At 41.3% G+C, this 23708-nt stretch overlaps 1 protein-coding gene across 4 annotated transcripts in view; it reads right to left on the reverse strand.

Moving 5' to 3' along the window:
• The window catches only part of SLC38A1 (solute carrier family 38 member 1), a 64840-nt gene extending 50437 nt beyond the window's left edge, over nucleotides 1-14403 (reverse strand). Inside the window, exons 1-3 of one of the 4 annotated variants that reach the window (XM_074325802.2) lie at nucleotides 14088-14228; nucleotides 13737-13844; nucleotides 1090-1204 (exon numbers count right to left, since the gene is read on the reverse strand). The gene's annotated coding sequence lies outside the window, so the exon portion shown is untranslated. Of the gene's footprint in view, nucleotides 1-1089; nucleotides 1205-13736; nucleotides 13915-14087 lie in introns of all 4 variants that reach the window. The other 3 variants (XM_019748395.3, XM_019748396.3, XM_019748397.3) reach the window with 3 other exon arrangements.
• Nucleotides 14404-23708: the final 9305 nt, after the last annotated feature.

Raw genomic sequence — 23708 nt, forward strand, 5'->3', positions numbered from 1 at the left:
AGTCTGCTGTTTGAATTTAAACGTTCATATCAATATATATGTGTGTGCATGGGTGTGTGTGTATACAAATAACACATATATGTATATATATATGTGTGCGTGCGTATATATACACATATATGCAAACATATATACATAAAACTAGTCATTTAAAAAATGGACGAAAAGGGAAAAGAATAGAGATAATATAGGAAGTCCTGGTCACTAAAATTACATCAGTATTAGGCAAATACCAGTGCTAAGTTAATCACATGAAATTTTTTTTTCCCTTTGGCTTAAAGAGCAATTTATTTTTTCATAGTTCTGTAAGACAGAAGTCCAAGAACGGGTCCGAGCCTCCTTCTGAGGCCTCCCTCCTTGATTTGCAGATAGCTGCCTTCTTGCTGTGTCCTCATCTGGTCTTTTCTTTGTGTGTTAGTTGTGTCCTAAATCTCCTTTTTTTTAGAATAAATTTTTATTGTTATGAAATAACCTACCTGAAATCTAACTTGTTCTTGAAAATGAAAACCAGAAAATGGGGAAAATTAACAAAGTTAGTGACACCTGTCACTAAGGTTGAGGCCACACTTAGGAAATACTATCCATTCAATTTATCATATATTTCCAGTGCTAAGTGATGAAGGGATTTAAAAAGTATGAAAAAGGTCAAATTCAGGAATCTGAGGCAGCTTAATAGAAAAGTCACATTTGAACTGGCTCTTGAAAAATGAAAAAAATTTTTTTAATTCTAAAACTAATACATGCTTACTATAGATCCTTCAGAACAGAGACTGTAAAAGAAATCCCACTACTCAAAAATGGGCCACTGTTAGATTTTGATGTATTTCCTCCCTTCTTCTTATATTCCTTTCTTTTTTCTTTTCCTTTCTTCCTCCTTCTCTAGTTCCTCTCTTCTCTCTCTCTCTTTTATTTAACATTGAGATTTTAACCTACTTTTTTTCATATACCATTACACTGTAAACATTTTCAAGAAGTGTTTTTTAAAAACTTATCAGTTCCTTATTGATAAACAATATACGGTTTTGTAGAAAAATTAGAAAATACAAGTTTGCAAATGAAGGAGGAAGCAAGTAAAAAGAAAAAAGTCACCGGTTATCTCAGCAGGCAGAGACAATCTCTGTATATATATTGGAGTATGACGTTCCAGGATTTTTCTATGCACATATATATAGCATGTGGTACACAGTAGGTGCTCAATAAATATCTGTTAAATGAAAAGAATAAGTACAAATAAAAATCTGCATACATTTATAAAACTGTAAATCAAACCATAGAGTTTTTAAAACATGGTTTTGATACAAGCTGATTCTTTTCACTTAACAAGATAAGGTCTCCTATCCTGGGTTATGTCAGTAAACACAGGTCTACACATTACTTCTAATGATTGCTCAGCTGCTTGACTGTGTCATAAATTGACATCTGACCCATTACCACTAGACAGTCACATGGCTTGGTGTACAGGAGATTGACAGGCAGAGATGGGGCCTGAGCTGAGACTTCTCAGTGAAGGAGAACATGGTCAACAGCACAGAGGTGGAGTTCAAGAAACAACGAATTATAGTTTCACTGAAAGATTGAAGCAATTATCAGACTGTACAATTAATTAAAAAGCCGAATGGGGTCATCATGTGAAGATCTTGATGTTAATCCAACCATAATTACTATCTCTCAGTGTTTATATTAGGTTACAAATTACAATTTACTCAGCACAGAACATTTCTGACCCTTTACCTCAATTGTGAGGTACTCTTAAGCAAGCATTATTATCGTTGTTTGCTTATTGGTACACTTTAGTAATCGTATCAATGTAAAATCCATAAACTTATTCTCTACTCTTCATGGTGTTAAGTGTCAAAAGAGAGGCTATGCAGATAAACGTGTATGGCCTTACATTGCATAGAGCTTATTTAAGCAAACAAGACTATGTCCATAGAAAGCGACAGTATACCATAAAACATTTGTATAATAGAAACAAACTATATGGTAGAATAAAGAATAAGTCCAGAAAGATTTCAGAGCAGATGTACATACATATGTACATACAGAAAGGAAGGGAGGGAGGAAAGGAAGGAAAGTAAATGAGGCCTTGAGAAATCAAGTAAAGTTTTACAAAGAGTTAGGACTTGAACTATGTCTAAAACTAGGTAGGATTTAGATTGGGGGATAGGGAAGGCATTACTTGTATTGGGAATGGCACAGGCAGACAAGGAGGCCAAATGTGTACAGAACAGACTTACACGACCATTCAGATAAGCCTAGCTAGAGTAAAGGGAGCAAGATACTGTATGTGTTCTTGAGTAATACGAGGTTTGATGGTTTTGATACAAGCTGATTTTTAAAAAAAAAGATCATAGAGGGAAAACCAAACCAAAGAATATGCTGTAACTTAAACACTGGACAAAATTATGTTTGGGGATAAATAAGCAAAAATACAATTTCAATTGCTAATATATTAATACTTTGCGGTAGATTGGCCTGCTCGATATTTGTTCCCACTTCTTTCTAGTACAGTTCTATACAGGATGGAAAGTTGAAAACTACATTTCCCACATTCCTTTGCAGCTAGGGTTCTATATATGATTTATATTCCACCAATCAGAGAGCAAGGTGGTAGGTGCAAAGCATCCATTTTACGGGAACTATTCTAGCAGGTGCAGTAGATAGCACTGGAGCCAACAATTGTGGCTATGGATTCCTGATAATCAGATTTGGCTCAAGTGATGTGTTTCTGGAACATGTAGTTGAGACAATGTGAAACGAGCTTCCTGGTTTCCCGGCTTCCTGATGGAGGCACAGGTAGTAGTTTTCTTAGCAGGCCAGTTGAATGGTGGTATTCTGGTAATTATCCCTAAAGGCCCAACCTAGAGCCTGATGTGTCATCTCTTCTAACAATTTATAGGCACTTAATTCCCTGTATAAATTGCTTTTGCTTCACATACATGGAAAGATTGCTGTTACACTAAACCCTGACTAATATTCTTAATTTTATTTTTTCCTCCCTTTTAAATTTTTGTATTATGGAAACCTTTAAAAATATATAAAAGTGGACAGACTAGAATAATGAGTCCCCATGTACCAACTTCAACAATTATTAATTCGAGCCAGTCTTGTTGAAGTTTTACCCCCACCATCACACAGAATTATCTTAAAACACATCCCAGACATTCAATCATTTGTAAATATTTCATCACATATGTCTAAAAGGTAAGAACTCTTTTTTTGCAAACTACCGCCATATCACTATCAAACCTAAAAAATAATACGAATTCTTTAATATCACTAAATATCCAATCACATTCACTTAATTTTAAAATTGTGATGAATCACTTTTGGTGTTTTATTCTGAAGAACTACTAAAACCATACCTCTCCCAGCTCAACTCCTAAGAATCAATCATGATAGTCAGGTCAGCGGTTTTGGGAAAGTACTAGGCCTAAGGTTAATGATGGTTCTGTTCTTCCTGTTATCTCTTCCAATGACTGATTGAGCCTGTTTACCCATGTGGAGTCTTTGGGTCACTGGGCTCTTAGATGGTAATAATATGGATCTATGAGTATGAGCTGCTTTTCTGTATTTCCAAAGGCCTTCGACAGGCTAAACTGGTTATCTGAAGAATGTCAGGTATCCTTGTTTTTGGCTCGATTGTATTAATTTGATGTGATAATCCTAGATTCTGCCTGGCAATTTTATATATCTTTAAGTAATAAAAATGGAAAGTGAATTAACATATTAAAGTTGTAGTCAAAACTCATTAAACAGTATAGTTAAGACCTGGATGTTGCATTGCATATAAATTATACTTGAATTAGCATAAAAGCTTAAAATTGATACTCAAAATCTTTGAAAAGCTGGGATCCTTGAAAGGTGGGAAATAATAAAAATGGCATTTGGTAGTGAACACGCTGAGAGCTAGTAAGCAATCTCAGAAGAAAAGGAGTTTTCTTTCTTCTTACTCAAGTCTCACAGCTTAACCTTAAGTGCCAGTGGTCTCAGCTCTGCTAGGACCTGTATCACTATTTCCCCAGCTTCTGTCCATCACTCTCAGCTCTGTATCTGGAAAGTAACCTTGTCTAGAACCATGAACTACCACCCGCCCCTCCCCTCTTTACTGCCAACAGTCTGACAAAACCTGCTCCTGTCCTTATCACTCTCCCAAAACCATGCCTGACTGGCAAATTCTGGTTCCACCCTTTAGGAGCGGTGTGACCTGGGCAAGTCTGTTAACTCCTCTTCACCTCAGTTTCCTGTCTTGTACACTAGAGATAAATTAATACCCACCTCATGCAGTCATTATAACAATTCCATGGTTGGGTCCTTGTGCAGCACTTACAGTAGTGCCCGGCCTGGTTCTTGTAAGCCATTGCTACTATGATTGCTACTACTTCTTAGTCAAGACAAGAGGCCTCTTTTCTCGGTCCTCATTCACTTCAGCTAGTTCCAGAGCATGGAGTATTGTTTACTGACCTCTTGTCCTCCTTTACCAGCTCCCTTCCTCCTCCCACCCTGAGTGTCGGGCTGGCTCTTTGTACCTCCACTCTTCCCTCCACTCTAAATTCTTTCCTTTTGAAGATTTCAAGCCTGTAGTGTCATGTTCATCCCACAGGGCATCTTTGGGATTTTCCCCCCAGGCTTTTTCATTTTGTAAAACTAAATTCCTTTGTATTATGAAATAAGATCTCCTTCATAAACACTACTTGATAATGATCACATCACTAAGCAGGCCGCATGTTTCTTCATCTGTAAAATGAGATAGTTGAAGGCAGATGATCTCTCAGGTTCGTTCCTGCTCAGAAAAATTTCCAAAAATTCTTTCTAGACGAAAGCTGCCCTCTGGACTGCTCCAGGTGAATGTCTGACATTGCCTCAAACACCACATGCCTAACTGAACACATCACCTGACCTCACATCAGCTTTTCTATTTCTGTTAAAGATAATGTTCATTCTCATCATCACGCTGACTTGGGATCTGGCATCACTTTAATGCCACCTCATATCTAATCAGTCAGCAAGTCCTATCCACATTCTTTCTTTTTAAATTAAATTAAAATTTTTTTATTAGTTTCAGGTTTACAAAACAATGTAATAGACATTTGCACCCCTCACAATCTATTACCCCCTGACATCGTATATAGCTGCTATAATTACATTGACTCTACTCCCTATGCTGTACTCCACATCCCGTGACTATATATATCTATATATAGATATATATAAATATATATAGATACAATTATAGCTGACATTCAATATTATTCAGCTTCAGCTTCAGGTGTACAGCTCAGTGGTTCAACTCAACACCAAAAAAAAACCCAATTTAAAAATGGGCAGAGGACAAGAAGAGACATTTCTCTAAAGAGGACATACAGATGGCCAATAGACATATGAAAAAATGCTCAATGTCACTAATCATTAGAGAAATGCAAATAAAAACAACAATGAGATACCACATAACACCTGTCAGAATGACCATCATCAATAAATCAACAAACAACAAGTGCTGGCGAGGATGTGGAGAAAAGGGAACCCTCGTGCACTGTTGGTGGGATTGCAGATGGGTGCAGCCAGTATGGAGGTATCTCAAAAAATTTTAAATGGAACTACCTTATGACTCAGCAATTCTACTCTTAGGTATCTAGCCAGAGAAATCCAAAACGCTAATTCGAAAAAAATATATGCACATTCTTTCTTAACGTCCTTTCCCTTCCTCTCATTCCTTTCAGTTCCACAATCCTAACTTTGCCAGCCTCTTTCCTCCCTACCTACTGATCTCGCCCCTCTCCCATCTACAGACATAGATTCTTCCTGAAAATATGTCTTGCATATTCCTCTCCTGCCCCCCTTGCCAATCATAACTCCTCCTAATGTCTACAGGATGAAGTCTAATCCCTGGAACCTCAAATTCAAAGCCCAGATTGTTCATAACTATCTCTTTAATTTTTCTCTCCCATGACACTCTCTGAGCCTTCCATTCCTGCAATGGATTTACTCTTATGCCGCTTTCTGCTTTTTTCACACCATTCCCTTGGCCGTGAACATACCCCCTTCCCATCAAGCCCACACCTACTCTTAAGTAATACAACAATTCTTTAAAAGCCCAGCTTGCTTGCTTGTGTCCTCTTTTATTTTTCAATTTCAAACCAAACTTCTCTGTGAAGCCTTTTTCCAATGACCAACCAGTGATTGAGTATTTACTTGTGATGAATTCTTACAGCACTCAATGGTTTTAGCAAGGGTTCTTACTACAGAGAGTGCCCAAAAAATGTATACACATTTTAAGAAAGGAAAACACTGTGTTAAAATTGTAATACTTAATATATACCGATAACAAAAGATGGATACAAGTCACGTTTGACTTCTGCAATTATAAGAGGTATTCATAGTGGTCGTCATCAGTGTCCAGATACTTCTGATTATGGCGAACATTGTTTGGTAGACTTCTGTGGTGAGCATGTAAGCTGTTCCAACACCAGAGCAGAAGCAGCAGGACTTGTTGCTGAGCGAGGCCTCCCGGATCTTCCCTTGTGCACATCACACAGCACCACGCGTCTCAGACTTACCGCGGATGCGTGCAGTTGTTAGGTGTGTTGGAGGTTCTGTTGCAGACAGATGCCGCCATTGTCGTACTTTCACAACGTTCTCAAATTTCAAATACCACTTCAAAATGGTCTTGCGCTCCTTGAATGACCAACGTGCTTTCACCATTTTCTTCCACTGTCCTGTCTGTCGCAGGGTGACGCTAGCATTCATTTGATTCACGCCATCTTTTGAGCAAACGTCATACTGCGTACACATTGCTATCATAATTCAATTCAACTTCAAAAAGTAATACATAGATAACATCTCTTAAAATATGTATACTTTTTTTGGCACCCCCGGTATTTTAATAATCCTTTTATGTAGTTATCCTCCCTGATTACAATCGCAGCTCCTTCAGCACAGGGATCACAGACCCCATAGCTCCCTAGCACATGGGGATAGTAAATATGTTACTAATGACAATGACTAAATTCAAAAAGAAAGCTATGATGATCTGGCTACGGACAATATATCAGCGATCCTCACAAACACACTTTCTCAGGAAAACAAACCAAAAATGGGAAGATAAAGGAAACAACATGTACAGCACCACCTCACAATTTTCATTAGGTCTGCCACTTAATTTATTTTACATTGGATCTGGGCATGTGGGAATTACGTGAAAATGAATTTAAAATTGTAAACTACTATATAAATGGAAGGTATTTACTGCTAACATTCTGGCCACTCTGCCTGGAATTCCTAGCATGATTTCTAAAAGTCCAGGAAAGCCTGAGATTAAAGCAGTGGTTCTCAACTGGGAGCAATTTTGCCCCCCATTATTCAGGGGACATTTGGCAATGTCTGGAGACATTTTTGGTCGTCACAAGTGAGGGGGTGCTGTCAGCTCCTAGTGTAGACAGGTCAGGGATGCTGTTAAACATCATACAATGCATAGGAGAGCTGTCCATAACGAAGAATTATCCAGCCCCAAATGTCAGCAGCGTCAAGGGTGAGAGGCCCTGTGTTAAAGGAAGCTCACCAGAGGATAAGTACTAACCATTTCAGTGTGGGGCAGGGAGATGAGCTGCTTACTTATGCCCAGCCTATGATGTCTGGGAATTAAGCTAAATGCCATATTGAGATGTCTTGAAACTACTGAAACTTCGCAGAAAATACTGGTAAACTACAGAAGTTAATGAATTTGACCTATAACTCAGAATATAGGAGAACAGACTGTATATTACTTTTTTTTTTCAATTGAAGCTTAATTTAATTAGAATAGTGAGTGTATTTGAGCGGTGTAAACACCACAAAATTTAAAAACGTTTTCATCAACTGAAAATACATAGATTTAAATAATTACTAAAAACTTAAGGAGTTGAAAACAGCCTGGAATATTTCAGCCTTTGAGAAACACACATGTGTGTTTTTGCTCTAATGACATCTCTGATCAAGGACTGCTATCGAACAAAAAAAACAAGGAATAGGAATTTGTTTGTTTTTAACCCCTGGCTAAGCTATGACAGTTAACTCTCAACAAAACATTATAGGAAAAACAGAAATAAGAATTTTAAAGCACCACTAAGTTGTACATGTAAAGAGGATCATTTATAAAAGGAAACATTTAAATATATGCCTTTATTTGAAAAGAGAAAACATAATAAAACAATCTATCATCCAATACTAGATGACGTTATAGTCTTTGAACCCATTTTTTCCTTCTTTCTGGGCCTCTGTATTCTCACTTTAAAATAGGAAAAGAGCAGATGAACTAATGCACTCTCTAAGATCTCCCCCAGTTGTAAAATCCTCTGAATTTATGATTCTATAGAGTATTTCTTAATGGATCACTTTCAGAGATAAGATGGTGGACTTGTGGCAAAACCTTTTGAAAAAGTAACTTAAATTCGAAGTCTTCAGTTCTAACTAGAAATAGGAATCACCTCGGGAGCTTTACAAAAATAAGGGATAACGTCGCCGCAACACACACCAGTTTCTAATTTAATTAACCTAGGATGGAATCCAAACATGGATATTTTAAATGCTCTCCAAGGGATTCTATTATTCAGCCAGCATTAAGATCTACAGATTTAGACTGAAAACAAATGCAGCCAGAGCCCAGGTAGGTAAGATAAAGGAGCAAAGCAGATTGGGCTTAAGGAACTGAAGAACATGGGTCCCATCTATCTCGGTAGGAAAAAGACAGATTTCACTTTTCTTTTTTTCAAGAAATGCCAGAAATCCAGATTTTAAATGAAATTCTGATATTTAAATACTGACAACTAATTCCAAACAATTTTAAAAGCAAGTGTAGGTCACACAAAACATACCCACAGGCTTCATTTGATTCTACGGCCACCAGTTTGCAAACTAAACAAAACCAGTTCAATAGAGCAAACACAACTTTTGCCCTGTACTCTGTCCTGTCTGTCTCCCACTCAGAGCCTGTTCCCCACCATAAACTGGGGGGGAGGAGGGGGGGAGGGAAGGTTATGCTTTCCTTTTGCTCTCCATTGTCTCTTTCTTTTCCAATCTTCTTCGTCACTCCTAAGAGATGGAAACTGAGATCCACACATTAAATCTTTATGTGGCCCTGTCTGTATCACTGGACAGGCTTCTATGCCTGGGGAAATTCAGGTTATAAGTTGTAACCTGAGGCTGTGGCCCCATGATGTCAATAACTGGTTGGTTTTGTCAAAGAATCAAGGGCAAAGTCATCATGATTTAGCATTACTAAGACTTTATCAAATAACATATGGCGGTCTTTATTTAATTTCTGATTTTGTTTTGTCTGCTTTAAATCTAAACCACTGCATATTAGAATTATCCCTGGTGTATTTTTTGTTTGTTGGTTTTTTGTTTGGGCTTTTTTGTTTTGTTTTGGTTTTAATTTCCACATCTGGTCTCTACCTCAAGCCAACTAAATCTGAATCTCTGGAAATGGAGTCTGGGCATTCGTCGCTTTTAAAAGTCCCCTGGTAAGTCTAATGTGAAGCCAGAGTTGAGAATCACTAGTCTAAACTTATCCTCTAAGCATTAGCAGTGTGTTTAACTCCAGACGATTATCATCATGAATAGTTGGTTCCTTTAACTTGTTCAAGGATTTTCTAGGTTCTCTTCTCATTGTATCTTCACAGCTCAGTGAGTTAGGCAGCTCAGTTACTATTATTAGCATTGGGCATATGAGAAAATGAGGCATAAAAATGATGACTGAGTTGCCCAAGTGTACCCAGCTAGTTATTGGCAAAGACACACTGTAACTTCACTTGAGGCAGAGTTTCTGTTTCCCCAAACCATGGTTCAGTCCTAGTCACTGAATTCCTTTCCTGTTAGTAAGTAACCCTAAAACACAGGTGGTCACTATGAAACCAATTCATATAATGTGATCAAACTTCAGAAATAAGTATAACAATGAGTCAGTGCAGGGTCAGTGTTCCAAGGTGTGCTCTTCTGAAGTCTATGATGTGATGCTGAATGCGCTTACTTCCACGCACATACTTCCCCCACCCCCACACCACCTTTCACAGATGCATATTCTCCCAGAGACTGAAAAGATTCTGGTGGTTTCCATCAAGATAATTATTTTCAGAAAAGTATTTTTAAATGATTAAATAGTCATAGAATAGCAGAGGTAAGGGGAACTTTACTGATCAACTTTCCCCACCTTCTTTGACAGATGAGAAACCTGAAGTCCCTTTTAATTCAATATATATAGAGTGCTAACACCATGCCAAGTACTTCATATCCATTATCTTAATTAAATCTTCAGGATAATTCAATAAGTAGGGTACCACTACTGCCACCACCATCTTCACTATCATCGTTCTCATTCAACAAATGAAAAAAAAAACGCCTGAGGTTTAGAGATGCTAAACAGCTCGCCCAAAGTTCCTAGGCTGGTAAGTTAAGACCTGGTACACAGTCATCCCTTGGTATCCTAGGAGGATTGGTTCCAGGACCCCCGTGGATACCAAAATCCATACTCAAGTCCTTTATATAAAATGGCGTAGTATTTGTACGTAACCTAAGCACATCCACCCGTATACTTTAAATCACCTTTAGATTACTTATAATACTTAAAACAATGTAAATGATACGTAAATAGTTGTTATACTAAATTGTTTAGGGAATAATGACAAGGAAAAGAGTCTGCACATGTTCAGAACAGAGGCAACCATGGTAGGCTTAATTACATAGTACACGTCAGCAACAACATAACATTTTTTTTTAGATAGTTTTGATCCGCAGGGGTTGAGTCCAGGGATGCAGAACCCTGAGATACCAAGGGCCAACTGTGTTTATATTTGATTCAAAGCCTGAGGCCTTATCCCCCTCCTTCCATCACCTGGAGTGACAAAAAGTAAAAGCTAAAAAATCTTTATGAAAATGCTAAGAGGTGATCAGTGAACACTTATTCAGTGAGGTAGAAAATTGGTATTGGGGCTAGGCCTTCACATGTATATAGGATTGTAGCAGGCATTCCAATCTGGAACCAACACTGACACTGAAGGCAGAAAAGTGACAGGGAAGGCACAGGGTAAACTGGGAAAAAGAAATGGAAAGAGGTGAGAAGTCAGAGACTGTGGAGGGTCCTGAGTGCTGGATTAAGGAGTTTACATCTTAATTGTAGGCAAAGGGAACCCACTGAAGGTTTTTAGAAGCAAGCTCAATAAAAAATGTGAACTGAGTTTTAGAAATATAGATCTCATGGAAGTGATGAGATTAAACTAAGGGAGCAGAGCGTGGCATGGAGACCAACTAGAAAGCTGTTATAGCTCATGAATTAGCTACTGCACTCTTAACAACATGTTGGGCTTGCAACTTCTTCCCCTGAGTGCTGGTTTCTTCAGGGGACCTCCATGTCTGTTTCATGATTCTTATATCCCAACACACTACTTGACTTGCTATATCAAGGTCAGATGACAGGGACTTGAACTTGGGCATTAGGAAGGGAGATGAGAAGACAGGTTTGAGGGGCATTTACAAGGGCCTGGTAACTGCTCGGAAGTGAGGAGAAAGTAAGAAAGAGAAGCAGACTGGAAAAAGACTAACGTTTCAACTTAGGAGAAGGGGAACAAATAATGAGATATGGAAAGGAAGAGATGGTCAACAATAGCATAAAGAGGTGAATGAGATGGAACTTGGCCAAGACCTCAATCCAACAGGCATTTATTAAGTAGCTACTCTGTGCTGGGCATTAGGGGAACAATGATGAGGAAGGTCAGTTTTGCCCTCAAGTATCATCCAGAGGGAGGAAAAGACAAGACTACCAATAGCCTGAGGCCTCAGGTCAAATGTCCTCTTCTCACACAGGCCCTCCTAGAGGGTCATCTGTCTCAAGCCTCCCCACCACATGATCCACTAACAAATATCTGAAATTCATTTATACATGTATGTATTGCCTGTTTCCCGCACCAGAACAGAAACCTCACAGAAGCAGAAACTTTATCTTGTTCGTAGCTGCCTGCCACAAAAGAAGCCCTGGGTAGAAAATATTTATTGACTATGTAAAAAAAAAAAAAAAAAAAAAGTGGATAAACTTCAAGGTTAAAACCTCAAACCAAAGTAGGTGGGTTTCCAGATGCCTAAGGAGACAGACAGACTGAAAACTGAAGTGACTGGAGTAAAGCCATTTGAGGTTGGGGCTAAACCAAAGTCCAGGGGGCCGACCAAGGTCTCATCAGTGCCCAGGCTTGACTGCTGCGCCTAGATTTCAGGAGTCCCCACCCTGCGTGAGATGTTTAACAATGAGACCAGCCAGCCACCTAGCTCAGGTTTTATTTCCGTTGTCTTTCTGACGTCAGAAAAAGCACGAGTTACTGTACAGTTTCTTCTATCAAATTACAGCTTTGCTGGGCCCTGCAGTCTGCAAACCATAGATTGTCTCTCCTTCCCCTTATATTGAAAAAATTTTAAGCCCACTGCAGAGATGTCAAATCTATAAATACCGTTTCCTAGAGCTGGGATCTTTTTCACTCTTACTACATACATCCCCATGGATTCGTTTGAGAAAGTACGTGATCCTGCGGACAGTTAGGTTTCCATCGGAGCAACACTGTGATAAAACTGGGTCCGCGCCACAGAGCGAGACACAAAGGACTTAATTGAAGCACCACCTTCCCCAGCGGAAGACAGCCTGTAAAAGGCACCCGGAAACGCCCTGACGCTGTTACCGCGAAATTCCTTTTGCCGCCATATGCGCTTCTGCCTTCTTTGACTACGGTTCTGTCCAAACCCAGGAGTGGGCGATTCCACAGCAAAGCATCACCCACGCAGCCCCGTAACGTGTGGGGTCCCAGTGGGTGCTGAGGAGCCCAACTCTCTGGGTTGCTGATTATGGGGCAGGGACACCCTGGGGCGCGTGCTAGGACGGAGGAGCACTTTCCTCTCTGCAGAGACAGGACGAGTTTAACGGCCTTCTGTGGCAACATTTAGGGACGCTAGCGAGGTGCTGAGGTAGGGGAGGTGGAGGGGAGGCGAGGGAAGTCCGCGCCCGGCCCTGCGCAAGCGGTAGCCTTTTGTTTGCCAGCTCCAACAGATCCCATCTCCCAGAACGGCATTTCTTTCTCCCCTTCTTCATTTTGGAAAGAGCCTCTTTAGGGCGGGAAAGGGCAGTGAGTCACTGTCAGCATTTCCTCCCCCCATCCTCCTACTCCTCTCCGTTACTGAGAGAGGGGCAGACCTTGAGGAAGGGGCAGCAAATGTGCTTGGGTTTACTTGCGCTCGGCGGCCCGTTTCCGAGACTCACCAGCGGCACACACACCCCTGCAGACACGCGCTACTGTGGGCCCTGCCGACAGAGGAAATTCCCCCAAACGTCCGGGATACAAACACTTCTCGGGTAGGCAGTCGCGCCCTCACCTCGACTCTGCTCTCTTAGACCTCGTGGTCCCTGACCCTCGTAGAATTTAACCAGAGCGGGTGCCACATGCTGCTACTATGAAAACAGACCCAAAAAGTAAGCCAGAGCCCACGCAAAAGTGAAACCAGGACCCTCTGCGCCTCCTTCAGCTGCCGTGTGCGTTCGGAAGAAAAGGGACCTGGACTTTTCCTTACCCCAAAGCAAAATCCGAACTCACCCCGCACTGCCACGCACCCTTCCTTTCACACTCGCACCGATGACTTCTAGGTTACCGCCTCCTCAACACACATCTCCAACATCCCTTTCCTCCCGCCGCTGCTCCCTCAGCTCTCCCGGGTAAGGAAAATCATCGTACCTCCGGCAATAAAGGGAAAAGTGGCAAAAGGAGAGCCGTCAAGGTGTCCGCCCTTCTGGGTTATCCTCCCGCCGTGATGTCCTTTGTGTCAAGGTCTGGCTGCCTCGGCTGGGAAAAGGTGGCCTCAGTCAACCAAGGCTGGGCGGGGAAGCGTGGCGTGGCGTGGCGTGGCGGATTTCTGAGGAAGGTGAAGGGCGGAGGTTCCCTGCGACCTTCAGGCAAAGCGGAGTGGCTGCCCCAGCCCGCGCTCCCTTAGCTCTCCTCCTCCTCTGTGGGCCTATTGCATCAGAGTCTTACCCCCACCCCCACCCCCACTCCCACCCATACTCTGCCCGCCAGCCTTGCACTTACTGCGACACGCTCCAGCGCTGAGGGTCTCGAATCTTAGTCATCTCCTACTGGGGGGCCCGTCGCCCTTGCGCATCCATGGCTCGTGATGATTTAATGGGGAAAGTCAGGCCATTCCTCCGAGTCCTGTGCACCGTCACCTACCCTACCGCGACCCCGCTCTTTAACCAAAACTGAGTGTCACTGAGCAGTACCCGTCACATGGTGTCCCTGCTGGTGGCCGCGCCTGCTGCTTCCCTCTAGCCGCTAGCTGAGGATGCAGCGACAGCGGCTGGCGGCGGCTGAGCATCGGAAAAGGGTTGAGGGAGGGGTTGCGGGGCGCGCGTGTGCCGGGCGCACTGCCGGTGGCACCGGGAACGAGGCTGCGCGCAGCCTGGACACCTGCTCCACGCCCTCCTGGGACCCGGCAGCGAGCCCAGAACCTGGCTGCAGCGGCGGCGGCTGCAGACAGGGGTTGGAAGTAGGGCGGCTAGGAGGGCTGGGGCGGAGGAGAAGAGGGCTGTTTGCTTGGAGGGGCCGCATTTTGGGGTACGCCAGAGTCCAGTCGGGCCACGGGAGCGAGGGGAGTTGCATTGTGGGAAGGGCGCAGCGTGAGGATGGCCGCGGAGTGGCTGGCCCTCCAGCAGCCAGGCGAGCCGCTGTCAGCGCCTGGAGCTACGGGCAGCGATGGAGCGGTGTGTTGGCTCTGGGAACAGCACCGAGATGGCCTGGGTTGGCGGGAAGGGGGCCGAAGTGGCCGGAGCGCGCGGGCCTTTGGAAAGCCTTTGTCCCTAACCTGCAGTAGGAGGCGCCTCCCTTCTTCCGGAACCAGCACCCCCAGACCTCGTCAGCCCTTCCCCAGACCTGTGCCATGGATCTCTGTTTTAGGAACGGGGTGTGACGGGACCCGAAGGATTTGTTGAGCTCATAGTGCGCACCTGCCAAGGAGCAAAGCAGCCCGCTTGTCCCCCGCCTGGGTACCTCACGTGATTCCGCCACGCCGACTGGCGACTGGCGCGGCGGGGTTAACTGATCAGGGGCGCTCCAAATGCGGGGGACACTGCAAGCTAGAGAGCAGCATGGAGGGGACAGGGCAACCGGGCCCATTTCCCATTCTTTTGCTTACTCTTTGTTACAGCCCCTTTTAATTGACTGGGCACTTCCTTTCGGGGAGTTGTGTTTCCGTAAAATGGCGACAGGAAATCCCACCTGCGCGTCAGCCGGTTAGACTGTCATTTATAGCGCGAATTTGCTGGGTGGAAACTCCAGCTTTTTATTGACAGGAATGGCTCAGTCTTTGTGTTCCATCAAAACAGGAAAGTGAAGGTGAATCATAATTCAAAAATTAATCTACCTGGAGCGTTTCCGGCAGGCAGACTGAGTAATCTGTAATGGAGTAGCTCTTGCTTTTTAAAATCATGGCTGGACAAGTGAGAAGACAACCAAATTTCACATTCCCCAGTCACTAAAATCCTTATTCCCGTCGAATGACAGTAAATGGTCTTCATTAGTTGAACAATGTCTTTCTGAGAACCCTATTTAGAAGGCATACCCTTGAATAAACCTGAGAAACGGAACAAACAGAAGGGGGCAAAATGATGGACAGCCCAGTTCAAACAGACCTGTGATCAAATTCTGCCTCTGACACTTATTGCTTCTGTCACCTGCTTTTGTCCTCATCTTGTTTTCCCAGTTTCTTAAAAACAGAGTTAATAGTGCTCACATCATAGTAATATTCTACAAGTCATCAAAAAGTTGGTTCTTGCCCCTTTTCCTTCTCTCCTAAAAAAGGCTCATTTAGTATAAAATTACTAATTTTAAGTAGTGCGTACCTTGCCTGGCACCAGACTTCTTATAAAAAAGATAAGAAATCCGAATATAGGCAAACTGAGCATAGCTTCATAAGTCTGTTGAAATACTTACCTTTTTAAGCAGAATGTATATTCACCAGTTTGTTTGGAGAGCTTACCTTTTGATTACAGTTTTAACCTACATGCTACTTTCAATGTACCAAAAAGACTCCAGTTACAGAGCGTATTTTGAATTGGATTCAATAGTGATGAATTTAACTTTTACTCCTTGCCAGCTATTACTGTGCTAAGAACATGAGATACAAATATTATCTCATTTAATCATTTTAACCACTCAATTAGGTGTTATCCTCTGTATAAACAAGAAAGCAGGTTCAAAGAGGCTGAAATGGACCATGTTCACTTAAGACTAAGTGGTGAAAGGAAAGTGAGGGAAGTGGGTGGGTCCTGTTCAGGTCTTATTTCAAATTCCATGCTTCGTCTCAACCATGATACTGTAACCATTTGCAACTAGACAATCTTGGGCCTAGAATTTGCAAGGATTTTCGTGCCTCATCTGGATTTTAGTTGACAACCTGTAACTGGAGTGTAGACATCAATATGGAGGTTGAAATGAAGGACTTGCTGTGTGGAGAATTGTGGGGGAAAAGAAGTAGTAGTTTTCAGGGTGTTACTTCAATGTGAGTTTTTCTTCAGGACTGGGACTGCCTGTAGGTGGAACTTCTTTTCAGGGGTCCTTTTAGTAGCTCAGCACTTAAACCCAACTGCTATGGGCTCAAATGGGGACAAAGTGTGTCATGATGACAACACCCCTATTCTTACTGTGTGCCTACTGAGAGGCAACAGAATAAGCACTTTACAGATAATCTCTCATTAGCCCTCACAACTTTCCTAAGAGGTGTAGACCATCCTGATCCCTGACTCAGAGGTTAAGAAATTTCTCCCAACTTCACACAGCTCTAATGGGCACATCAGGGTCTTAAATTCAGAGCTAACTCCAAAGCCGATTTTCTGCTGGGCTCTAAAATGTTCCCAGATGCTGGAACAACCAGTCAGTCGCACTGTGAGAGAACCGACTCCAGCAGCGTGATGAACATTCTACCTCACCTGATTTATAATTGGCTCTGGCAAGAGATCAACAAACCCCACTAACTCTAAATGGAATTTAAATGAAAATCTCAGAGGGTGGTCCTTTAAAAAAAAAAAAAAAGTCTATTGTCTGTGATTTTGGCCCAGGTCAGTTTTGTAGGGTCACTTATATTTTATCGCTTAAGGTTCATTGGGTATTGTAACTGTATGGCAATACAGTTTTATTCACTCAAGCCCTACTAAAGAACCAGGGCCAGTGATCAATCCTAGAAATTTAATGATTAATTTACCTGACATTTATGTATTATTATGTAGGTCAACTGTGCGTGTATCTCCCTAGCTTGTTGCCAAATTGGGTAAGAATACCCATCTGATGATCAAATGACTCAGTGTCTACTGAGTACTTACCACATAATAGGTGCTCAATAAATGGTTTCTATTAATATTTTGTACATTTTGCAGAAACGAGCTCTGGGCAATGAATTTTCAAAGCCTGAGTTGATAGGCATAAAGTACTTTATTATGCTCATACCATACTGAAACAGTTAACAAGCCCTCACCTCTACTGCCCATCCTTACAATGTAGGAATGAGGAGACAAATAGTATTTCAAGTCAAAATTATACCTAATTGTACTATTTTTCATTTCTTTGTTCAGAAATTTAAAATTTTTATATAAATGAACTATTGAGGTTTTTTTCTTAGAACTACAAATTCATATCTCATACAGATATAATATTCACCAGAATTTGACCTTAGTTCTTATGGCTTACGTTTCCCCCATTTAATTCTTTAATCCATCTAGTGAGAGTTAAGAATCTAAATTGATTTATTCCAAATCACTAACCAGTTATTCTAGCGCAAGTTGTGAAAAATCCTCCTCTTCTCCCCTCTCTTGTGATACCTCCTTTATCATATATATCATATATATATATATATATATATATATGGTTCTTCTCCTGATCTATTTTGTCTCCTGATCTGTCCATTCTTTTATTGCCTATACTTATTTATTAGACCAGTGTTGTGTGTTTTAATATCAACTAGGACACAAGTCTTAGACTTTTGTTACAACTGTAAATCAGTTTAAACATGCATAAACATTTACAACAAAAATACCAAATATCTAAGAATTCCCTTGACAAGAAATGTGTAGGCACCTTTTCTACAATTTTTAAAGTACAAAATTGTGCTAATATAGAAATTATCTTAATATACTGAGAAATATACAATATAGCCTGAAGATAGCAATTTCTCCTAGTTGACAGAAAATTAACTTGGCACATAAAATCCTTTTTTAAAAATACAAAATGTGTTATGCTAACTATTCACAGCTAAGGCAGCAATTTTTAGGTAAATTACATTTCTATAATAAGAAAGCAAAAATAAAAACCCCTTATGTGCTTAAGTTTTAACCACTCAGTATATTTGTTGACATTCTTATTCTATAGGTAAAAATAAAAGACAACTCATGTTTGCTATATGGAGTCAAAGAAAATCTTGGTCTAAGCTGTTTTAAAAAAATCAACCAATTAGGTATCTGTCACAGGTTGGATTCCCTGGGAAACAGTTTGAGACTGAGATTAATGAGCAGAAAGTTTATTAGGGAGTGGTCTTGGGATCCACACTTAAGGAAGGGAGGAAAGGAAGCAAGGTTATTAGGGGAGAGAGAGAAGTTGGGGTTCAGCAAAGTCTTTAGCCAACCCCACAGGGAGTTTTAGTCACAAGATGTTCTGAGCTTATCAGTCCCATTAATTATTAGGGTGTTGGTTTTTACCGTTTTGCTCCTATACAAGGGTCAAAGTAACTGAAATATTTATCCAGTTCCCTTGTTAGCTTGACTACAAGTTGTTATCTAAGTGCATGTCAAGCTGGCATTTGAAAGACATTAAAAACATAAGGTATGCCCTGAAGTGGATTTTTGGAGATGAAAGGAGGATATGCAAGCATGGACAGGCAACCCATTTTTCTAATGGAGGCAAAGTAAAATAATGTAATGTAAGGGAGTAAAAATGTGAAGTAAGAGGGGCATCCCTGAATTGTTTGTTGACTTTAATGAATCACCTAAAATGGTAAGTTTGTGCCATTCTTTTTCTTTCTTTCTTTCTTTTCTTTTTTTTTTTTTTTTTTGGTGTAATGTCCTGGTTATAAGAGCATGGACTTTGCTACTAAATATGACCAAATTCTAGTCTTGTCTTACATGCAAGATGCATGTGTGGGCAAGTGACTTAACCGCCTTAATCTTGAGTATCTTCAGTTGCAAAACAGGGGTAATAAAAGTACCTATCTTATGTTGTGTGGATTACTCAAGATCCAAGCTTAAATACCGCCTGACACTTAGTGCTTACCACTTATGAGCTCTTGCTAAGAATTAGTATTCTTTACTTGAACATTTATTTAACTCTGTTTTATATTCAATACGAGAGACAGTAGAGTCTGGTTGGTAAGAAAATGGTCTGTGGAATCAGACAGCCTGAGTTCAAAACCCAGGCTCTGCCTCCTGCTGGCTGCGTGACTTTGGGCAAGTTACTTACTTTACCTCATTGTCCCCCAATTCCCTTCTGCAAAGTGGAAACTATAATAGTTCCTACTCATGGTGTTGTACAGATTAAGTGAGCTTGTGTATGGAAAGCCTCTAGACACAGCACCATATAGGAAGAACCACATGACTATTAGCGGTCGTCATCATCATCACCACTACCACTGTTGAGGTTGTTAAAAACGTGCTCTAGATAGGTGATATTGCAAAACACAAATGTCCTCAGATATACATGAACACACTGGTGTGTACACACACACACACACACACACACACCCCAACTACAAACAATCCGAGCTGCTACAGACCCTTCCCTGGGAAGACCAGCAATTCATTCTTGCCCTGTTGAATTTCGCTGGGCAAGGGAGCTGACTGCTGTAACAGAATCTAAAGGCAATGAGTAGCCTGTGGCATTGCTAGCCTGGGACCATGGGTAACGCTGGTACCCTCCCTTATTGGCTTACTTTTCTTCCTGCTGCCACTTCTTTTCAACTCTGCCCCCAGGGCCTCTCCTGTGTCCTGACCTTGATTTCAGTATATTTCAGCAATAAGACCTCGTTAAAATATGAACTCTAAGTAAGGTATTTGCTGACAACTTCAGGTATGAAACCTCCCAGGGGGGCTTTTTATTTTTTTACAGGAGAAAATGGCAATGCCTGCTTTGTTGTTTCCTCTCCTCCAACCCTCCCCCTTCTCCTTCACATCTGTCCAGGTAAAGCAGTGGAACCATTCACCTCTGCCTGCTGCTGCTCTGGAGGTGCCTGGTTAGGGGGTCGGGATATGCAAGGTGCGCTGGGGACAACACACATCAGTTCTTCTGGTCCTTTGCCAGATTGTGGGTCAAATCAGGGGTTCCTCTTTTTAGTTTAGAAAGTGTTGTCACCAGGTGTCTATCTATCAGTCTCTTTGACTTTTCTCCCACAAGAAAGCTTTCAGACTTTCAGATGGAAAAATGAAAGGAGCCAGGGGGCACATTAAAAAGAGGAAACAGTAATGAGAGCTAAACCTTTGGCTGGCTTCCAGTGGCCACGGGGGTGACTTCCTGGTCACCAAAGCAGTACATGCATGTTAGGGTTACCTTTATCTTTCTATAAGTTTTACCAAATCATCTATTTACATTCTTTCATTTCTTCAAATAAAGTAATTTGGTACCCCCCCCCCCAAAAAAAAAAGAGGAAACGGAAAGGGGTTTAAGTGAGAGCTTTGACGAGGTCCCTGAAAAGACTAGACCTGCCTTGAATGCATTAGTGTAAATGAAGGTGTCAGCTAAAAGAACGAACAGATAGATCATGGAAACACTGTAGAAACACAGCATTCCAAGGCGGGAGGCGGGAATTTCCTCTACAACATCCCTCAGAAGTGGCCTTCTAGCCTGTTGAGGCTATTTTGTTTTCAGGTTATTCTGTTTAGAGTTGCTCTGTCCTTCAACACCCCACCCTCCCCTTCCCTCGGCCACATGACAGACACTCTAGATATCTAAGAGCAGGTTCTCCTGTATTCTCTCTGTAGCCACAAATATCTCCCCTAGGCCAACCCCACCCCCAGTCTGTCTTATCTTTCTCAGCATAAGTATTTCTAGTTCCCTCTCTTATTCCCTATATGTGTATGTTGACAATATATCCTGCACTTAAACATTTCACATATATGATCCTTGCTCACTTTGGCTATTCCATTGTCAGACCATGGATCCCAAATTTTGTTTAGAGTGGATCTTGCTATGAACTGCTAGGCTATTCCTTCAAATTCTCTAATTCCGACCCCTGATCTTGCTCTGTTCCTCTCCCTTCAACCCATTGCAACTTCCTAAATACTTGCAGAGGTACCTGTACAAGTTGCTGATCTGTAAAGAACGCTAGATGTTATTCTAAGGTGCTGGTGGACAGGGAATAAAGGAGTGACCAGAATGTGTTAGGAGGGGGTACAAGTAATAAAGCTTCTGTGGTGAAGGGGAGTGCAGAGTGAGGGTCTAAAGTCAACATAAAAGAGGACAGATGCATCCAATCAAAGTTATCCCTGAGATCACTTAAAACTTTGGGTCTCTCTGTTCCTCATTAAATGTTTGTCTTCTGTAGATTATTTTTGTCTTTCTACCTCTTTATTAGTTAATATTTTTTATGGCCCTCAATTAATTCTTCAATTTCTTCCTTGAGAATATCTACCAAGCCTTTGCTACTCAAGGACCAACAGATTGGCATCACGTGGGAGGTAGCTTGTTAGAAATGCAGAATCTCAGGTCCTACCTCAGACCTACGGAATCAGAATCTGCATTTTAACCAGATCCCTACGTGATTACTATGCATACAGAAGTCTGAGAAATGCTGTACTGAACCATCGTAGCCACCTGCAAATACACTGTGCTCTTTTGTCAATGGTTGGAAAACAAAATCTTAAAATAATGAAGCTTTATTCCAAAATTCCACCAACATACACCAATCATTTTATCCTTGACTGCATGCATTGATTATTTTTTAAATGTGAGTATAGTTAAATTCAGGGACATTCAAGATGTGGAATTGTACTCCAAGAAATACAAGGATAGAGTACCTCACTGCACTTCTAGGAGAAGATAGAGATTTACATCTTTGTCCTATGATAAAAATGGTAATGAGGAAAGAAAGGGGCATGAGCAGAATCAAAAGTAACCTCAGGACTTGAGCTGACAATATAGGATAGACTAGGAATGGCCATGTTGGGTTACAGTCAGAATGAGTTAATAGGCATGAACCCAACAGCCATGATGGAAAAGCTGAAGCAATGTGGGGCCAGTTAATAGACTATCTTGTGAACATTTGAGCAAAGAAATCATGTGAGTAAAAAGGATGCTGCAATTTTTTTTTAAGTTATAAAGGATGGACCAAAACTTTTCTAAGCTTCAGTTTTCCAATCTGTAAAATTTCTAGTGTGCAGATTGTTAAAACAAATAAAGGTAAAGCATGTAAAGAGCTTAGACCAGGGTTGGCACATAGGAAGCACTCAGCAGGCACAGAGGTAGTTATAATTTTTCTTTTGCAGAGGTTGAGAGACTGGAAGCAGAGAATACACCTAGGAAACTCATCCAGTAGTAATAATGGTAGAAACAGTGATCAGGCACTCACTGTGTGCTGGGCACGGTTCTAAAAGTGCTTTACAGAAAGTAACACGTCTACTCCTCACAACAGCCCTAGGAGGTAGGTACTGGTATCCCCGTTTGTCAGATTAGAAACTGAGGGACAGAGAGGATAAGTGACTTGCCTAAGTTACCCCAGACAGAATTCAAATGTACAGGGTGGCTTCAAATCTGGCACTCTCCACGACCAGGCTATCTGTATTCCACTACGGGTGTCCCAGGGAAGACAGGAGGAGAGGTGTGATGGGAGAAGTGGAAAAGAAGGGAAGAGCAGAAACCCCTCAGTAAGGCAGAAATGGCAGTGTGTGAGCAAACAGCCCAGGATGAATACACAGAATCCAAAATAACTGGGCTGGTGAGCAGAGCTGGGAGGAAAATGGCACTGGTGCCAAGCAGGAGGCTTGTTTTGTTTTTGGATTCCCAGCCTTGAAATGTTTAAGGTTTGATTAAAATCTCTTGGATCATTTTGGAGCTCTAGAAAAAATTAGTTTTGAAAAATAAGACTGTATTTGGTTTTTGAACAAAGAATATTCAGGGCAGGAAATTCACCTGAAGCCTGTGTATTCAGTGATTAGCTCTGTACATAGGTGAGCATTGCTCTCAAGTAGCACATATTTAAAGAGCATAAGTGGCTTTTTTTCACACCCCATTTAATTTACACTGGTTTTACCTTCCTGCACAGATGGTCTACTTTTCCTCTTCCTGTGCTTAATTCTCACTGAAGCCAGAGAGTGTTAAATGCCCTTGAGGATTCAGCGGAGTTAAGGAATACGGGAAGGGGAGTCAGATGGCGCTAATATTACAACAAAACTGCAGGGAATGGTTCCTAACATTATGACGTTATGCACTAAGCATTGAAAACATATTTTTGCAGCGTCGTTAATAAAATCGGAAGGTGTAAGTAATGTTGGCTGAATAGAAAGTTGGACACTAAATAGTATATGCAGTATGATTCTCAAATGGTGAAATTTAAAAAGTGGATATAAGTGTATGTCTTACATATGTATGTCACATATTTTTTTAAAAAACAGGTATTTATTTAAAAATATTAGTAGTAGTTATTCTGGCTGAAAGGGCTCAGGGTGATTTGTTTTCTTCTTT

This window comes from Rhinolophus sinicus, chromosome 1 (genome assembly GCF_057876585.1).
Source record: "Rhinolophus sinicus isolate RSI-liver-muscle chromosome 1, RSI-T2T, whole genome shotgun sequence".
Classification (NCBI taxonomy): Eukaryota; Metazoa; Chordata; class Mammalia; order Chiroptera; family Rhinolophidae; genus Rhinolophus; species Rhinolophus sinicus.